General features: G+C 47.0%; 1 long non-coding RNA gene across 1 annotated transcript; it reads right to left on the reverse strand.

Moving 5' to 3' along the window:
* Positions 1–3,209: 3,209 nt before the first annotated feature.
* LOC309342049 lies at positions 3,210–6,480 on the reverse strand. The gene is made up of 3 exons (XR_014156690.1): positions 6,145–6,480; positions 3,932–4,523; positions 3,210–3,761 (listed from the first exon to the last, which is right to left on the reverse strand). It is a non-coding gene; the product is annotated as an uncharacterized lncRNA (long non-coding RNA).
* Positions 6,481–6,706: the final 226 nt, after the last annotated feature.

A 6,706-nucleotide genomic window follows, 5' to 3' on the forward strand; every position in this document is an offset into this window, starting at 1 on the left:
GGCTGGTCCTGTGATAATAACAGTTTGGGGGTTTTCTTCTTCTTCTTTAGATGCTTCCTAGATTTCATTTGTCATCTCAAGTTCTCCCTGATCATTCTGATCAGTGATATGATAGCACATCCACAATGCAAAATTACTATTGGGGCCCAGTATCATCACCCACAGTGATTCTGTGGAGGAGTCCTCCCCTTTGGGAATTTCTAGTTTGCTGGACTTGGGTAATTACATAAGCAAGCATCATGCTGATATCCTGACATCCCAATGTTGCATCAGGTTGGAGGAGCCAGGAATGCGGCAGCAGTACAGCTTCAATGTCTGGCAGCTCCTTCTCCTGCTGCAGAGGGGAAGGAGGGAGGAAGCAGCAGCCCCCAGCGGTGGTGGTGGCAGGAGGAGGAGGAGGAGGAAGAAGAAGAGCCGCTGGCTATTGAAGTCGCACTGCTGCCACATTCCTGGCTCCTCCAAGCAGGCACAACTTTTATTTTTTAACATTGGAAGCAGCCCTCCAAACAAATATTGGAGGAGGCCCAAAAGGATTTGGCCACCAGGAGTTGGCACCCCTGACCACAGCAGAGGTAATACTGCTTGCTCTCATGCAGGAGAAAACTTTTTCCATGAACAGAAACATTAATGTACCACCGCCAGTATTTAACATGGCCAATGCTGCTTACCAAATGAAGGGTGCAAAAAAGTGTTTTCTGCTGGAGGTTTAAACTATTTATTTATTACTTTATATGTTTCTACACTACCTGTTATGCAGGCTTCTCAAAGCAGTGTACATCAATAATATGAAATATAACACAGCCTACTTGAGTATTAATGTCTCTCACATACCAGCTTCCCCATACTGATGAAAAAACCATCATTTGCCTCCAATTCTTTGACCCTAACTTGTTCCTTTACAGGGTTAAATCTCCCTGGTTTCATTTTCTTTGTCCCTGGACCAGTGACAGGGGATGAGAGGGTCTTTTACACTTGTTAGGGCTGAGTATAAACTGGTAGTTGTCCTTTTTCACTTTGGCAGTCAATTGTAGAAGGTTAATCAGCACGTCTTGGCCAGAATCCTTTCCTTCTGGGTTCGAAAAGATTTTCACTTGACTTTTTAAACCCTCAGTCTCTATGCATTTTAAACACAATTAATTAGGCTGCCCTGTCACTCCTAGGCATGGCTGCTAAGGGCCAAAGCAAGCTAGAATATATTTTGTCATCAATGCTTTCTACAATAACTGCTCCAGAGAACATTGTGTCATTGCAATGCTAATCTTCATTTTGCCTCTCTGAAACAAATGACATCTCTTTGCTCACACATAATGTCTGCTTGTCATAAATGGTGGTCTCTGCTTTCTACATCAGTAATTCTTGTAGTTGTTTTCCCCCCTGGGAATTGGTATTGTAGATGGATGAAATGCTAGACACTTATCTTGACTCCTTTCCCCCTGCATGCTCATTAGCACGTGAGCCCAAAACACCGTTGGGCCTTAGCTGCATGAAAGAGCAGATATTAAGAGCAGATATTTTCCAGTTAAAATGGAAATGCCACATGGATTTTGAAAGGATGATCTGCTAAAAGAACCAGGTGGGGAATTTTGCTGATGGGATATAATCTTTCCTACTTTTCCGGCAATTGGTGCGTCATTCTTTTAAAATACAAAAATGCAATGGTACCTCCGGTTACATATGCTTCAGGTTACACACTCCACTAAGCCAGAAATAGTGCTTCAGGTTAAGAACTTTGCTTCAGGATAAGAACAGAAATCGGGCTCCAGCAGCGCAGCAGCAGCAGGAGGCCCCATTAGCTAAAGTGGTGCTTCAGGTTAAGAACAGTTTCAGGTTAAGTATGGACCTCCGGAACGAATTAAGTACTTAACCTGAGGTACCACTGTACTATCCAGCTCTCCACTAGAATCACTCTGAAGCCTTATTTACCTAGGGATCCATCAGCCTCGCCATCCCCTGGACCATGGAGGGAACAAAAGTACCAGGAAAGCAACTTCTTCTTTGGAGAAAAGAGTTTATTGTAATCTGTGCACAGAGACAACCAGCAGGATACCTCCTGAAAGACTGGCTGCGAAGAAATACATTTCAGCAAGCCTTCTTATACCTTTTGAGCATTTCCCCCCCTCCCATTCCTTCCTCAAACTTCCCTAATCAGCTGGCAAATGTTCAACTTATTCCCTTATATGGCACATCTATATTGCTTACTAAACACATCTATACTGCTTGCTAAACATTCCTCATACGTGTCTTTCTGCTAGCTAAGCACTTCCCCCTCCCCTCCTGCTTGTACGTGCCTTTTCTTATCTTTTGCATGCAAAGCAGGAAACGTGAGGCAGGAAAGGCCTTCTTAGCAAGGCTGGTTAGATTTGCAAACAGCTACATTTCTTGCTAACTGGCAAGGCAGGAAATGGACTCTTGACCTGCCAGAGTTAGTAAACAGCCATTGTTTGCTAACTGCCACAACTGCAAAAACAGGATTAGCACAGGAATTTACTGCAAGGTACAAGGTACAGAGAATATTGAGAGAAATCCTTCCCATCTCCCTTCACTCCCTCCTCTTCTTATGAACAATCTAATCTATTACTTAGATTCGTTCTGGGGTAAGGGTCTATATTCTCTCATAAAAGCAATCACACGCGGACCCATCATGCGGGACATCATCTTTTCCATCATATGTTGCATACATTGCATCAAGCAGGGAATACAGAAGCAGAAAAGCAAAAGGATTATAAGCGGCCCTGCTATCAATACCATAATATGCCTGATCCAACCACCATCGGGCAGCCAAGAATATAACCAATTCCATGAATCACCTTCTGTAGTTTTTAGCGGGTTTTCAGCTATCATTGTTTCCATATGGTCAATTGTGGCCGAGATGCTGACATTGTTATCTGGGATAAACATACAGCAATGAGAATGAACTAACGCACAAACTCCTCTCTATGTTGAAGATGTTACCAATGGGAATTCCATGTAGCATCAAACCTGGCCGTTTAGCATAAGGTGGTATGTGCATACACAGCCAACAATTGGAGAGATTTAACATTGTGGTGAACTTAAACATATCTTGGAGATAAATATTATTCTTCCACATCTTATAATTTTCTCCTCGTGATGTTTTATTCAATAACCTAGTCCCCATCTGTCCATGTTCACCAGGTGCAGCACCTTCCTTGTCTCCTGCAACTATGAGAACAAGGAATACTAGGAGGATCATCAAGGGGATAGAAGGATCGGGCTGTCGTCTCCCGCAGAGCCTATGACGCTCATGCCAGCAGAAAAAGAGACACATCCATGTGACAAGGGCAGTTGAAATAACCCCTATCCACCATCCCCAGTCACTCCATGGTTCCTCCCACCAATATTCAGGGGGTGTGCTCATTGTTGAAGAGCCCACTGATATTCGTGCTTGATTACCTGTTGAGCCTCAAGGGTAAGAGCCCACCGGTGAGCTGATGCTCCCACTATGTGGGTCAACTTTTCCTACTAACCCCGTTGGGTGGATTGAACTCTCGTGCCGCCTCCCTACTGACCAGGGCGTATGGAGGCTGAAATCCTGGGGTGGCAATTCTTATTTTGGGAGGCTCGAGCCACCACGATTGTCAGAGGTGGTGCTGCAGAATTTACTGGCACTTGTTCAGCAATTTCAATGCACACCTGGTTAAGGCTCCCACCCCTGCAACACTTGCATTAAGATAGGTTCCGTCCCATCTAACGCCTGGATTAAGATTAGAACCTGGTCCATCAGATGAGGTTGGTACAGTGCTCTACCTCCCGAATGACAGTTGGTTACTCCCCCCCAACAGCAAGAGCAGTCCAGAACTTGATAGAATTCAACCGTCTCTGCAACTTCCCGTAGGAGCACTGCCCACGCGTGCTGGATAGTGGTGTGGGAGAAGAGCCACAACGGGGTAGTGGGATGCTTCAATATGGTAACCTCGTCAAACCCCTGTTTCCAATAGCCAATGAGCACGCCATCTCTTACCACCGGCAAGACGAACCAGTCATAGCAGAGGCCAGCAGGCCAGTAAGGGCGGTATGGCTCAGTGGGGTCAGGGCTGTGGGGCATAGAGCAGATAACGAAAAAAGAAAAGAAAAGAGAAAGTCCTTATGAAAGTATTAAATGTCCTGGTGGACTTCCTGGATTAGTCCCGGCACGGGTTTTCACGTTGGGGACGCTGCCTGCGGGCGCCCCTCCCATCCAATTCTTCAGCTGTGCGTAGAGATATCAGCTTCCGGTGTGATATCAGCAGAGCGGTCGTCAGCGGAGGGTCTGGAGATGGTCAGCCGAAGGGGTTGATCGGGATTTAATTGCACAGTCCAATCTATAGCGGCTCTTTTCACTTTGGTGTGGTGGACCCAAGGGGTGATGCCGGCAACTTTCACGGCTGTGGGTGTGGAGAGCAGGACGGTATAAGGTCCCTTCCAGCACGGTTGTAGCTGCGTCCGTGCCCAATCTTTTACCCACACTTCATCACCTGGCTCGAACTGATTCAGCCAACACACAGGGGTTGTGAGCCTGGGTCCACCTGTGGAAACAGGAGAGAACTTGGGAGAGTGACTGCACATAGTTATTCAATTGCATATCTTGGCTAGCATATGGAGTTAACATTATAACATATGGGACTGGTCTCCCAAACAAAACCTCAAAGGGTGACAAGTGGGTCCGCTTTGACGGGAGACTGCGGACCCTGAGCAATGCTAAGGGCAACATGGCCACCCAATTAGACCCGGTCTCCTGCGTTCTCATGAGTGCTCGGGCTTCAGCATGAATTCGCCTAACCTCCTCTGTAGTTAGCAGGGCATCCATCAAATATTGCACATCATCAAAAGTGGGATTGTAGGTTTTGAAAATTCCCTCAAACAGCTTAATGATTTTGGCAGGGTTTTCTTCAAATGAAGGGTTTTGGTTCCTCCAATTACAAACATCTGCACTAGAGAAGGGGACATGTTGAACTGTATAAGTTCTATTGGGCACCACCCCATCAGGTCCCGCGGGGGCCGGAGGGTCATACACTCTGCGGAGAGGCATCACTCTGGCCGCGCCCTTCTCCTGTGCTTTATGTGCCCTATGGAGGGTCACACTTTTCACTGCCTTCCCCACTCTTTCTGCCACTTTCTTCCCTTGTGTTGGGAGACATTCTGCTGCGGCCAACAAGTGGGGACCAACATCCACTTCTTCTGCATAGGGTTGTACATACCATTGCAATCTCAACGACTGATACTGAGTCCACCCTTTTCCTTTCTTTGCTAGTTCAATTAATCCCTTTAAAAATTCCTCATCATCATCTTCTTCATCTGATTCATCAATCTTGGAGGATTCAGGCTGGGGGCCAGCTCCTCCCAGTGCCTGGGGACCTGGGTCTGGTGGATTTGCCTGAGGGGCAGTTGGTGGAGCATAGGGTGGAGGTGGTTTAATAATTCCTCCCTCCTCTTCTTCTGGGTCTGGTATCACTGGGGGCCTTTCTGACTTCCCTGCCGGTCGAACTGCACAAACTGTACTTTGTGGGGTGTTGCCTCGGCAGGCTTTCAACCACGGTGGGTTCTTTTCTACATTGGTTTTCCAAGTAGAAATATAAGGGATCTGGTCTGGGTGGACATTCAAGATATTTTGGTATAATGGGCTGATTAGCTGCAAATCAAAGCTCCCTTCCGAGGGCCAATTAACTTCTTGTAAGGGCCAATCAACTTCACACAATGTCTTCATTCTCCGTTCTCTCAATTTAATTCCCCAATCATCATGTTTTGTAGCTGCCTTCCAGTTGTTTAAAAAGCATTCCAGGGGACTACATTGGCTTGCCCCAGACCCCATTTTTCAGATACTCCGCTCCTAACCGGGTTATAAATTCTTTCACACTCCACACACTTCAGGTTGTGACTTGAACGAGCTCTCGCTGCCAAGAAATGCACAACCCTGCAATCGCTCGGCCAAGGGGCACTAATACCCCGGCCCACACTTGACAATTCAATCACCGGAGTATCTGACATGCAACACACAACATACAAATCACATCAATATAATTTCCCCTCTGTTTCCCTTTTATTTAACCTTACTGGCGGCACACGGCCAGTTCCCTTCTCCTGGCGGCACTTTTATTGCCACGGCCAGGGGAGGTTGATCAAGCCTCCTGCCCTTTCCGTCGGGCTTACCTTTTTCCGCTGCGGACCTGTCCCCTCGGCGCCGTCCTCTCTTTCTCCCTCAACAAGATGTCTCCACTCCAGAACAGTGTGGCTGGCTCCCCCCACGAAACAGGTGGGGTGTGCACGGGAGCCTGCAAACGCTGCTGAGCTGTTCACCTTGGTTGAGCCTGGCCCTCCGGTCTGTATTGGGGAGGGGGCTTATCCCGGACGAGCCCCCAAAGAAATGAAGCCTTATTTACCTAGGGATCCATCAGCCTCGCCATCCCCTGGACCATGGAGGGAACAAAAGTACCAGGAAAGCAACTTCTTCTTTGGAGAAAAGAGTTTATTGCAATCTGTGCACAGAGACAACCAGCAGGATACCTCCTGAAAGACTGGCTGCGAAGAAATACATTTCAGCAAGCCTTCTTATACCTTTTGAGCATTTCCCCCCCTCCCATTCCTTCCTCAAACTTCCCTAATCAGCTGGCAAATGTTCAACTTATTCCCTTATATGGCACATCTATATTGCTTACTAAACACATCTATACTGCTTGCTAAACATTCCTCATACGTGTCTTTCTGCTAGCTA

Source organism: Podarcis erhardii (assembly GCF_964252035.2).
Source record: "Podarcis erhardii genome assembly, chromosome: 5".
NCBI classification, from domain to species: Eukaryota; Metazoa; Chordata; class Lepidosauria; order Squamata; family Lacertidae; genus Podarcis; species Podarcis erhardii.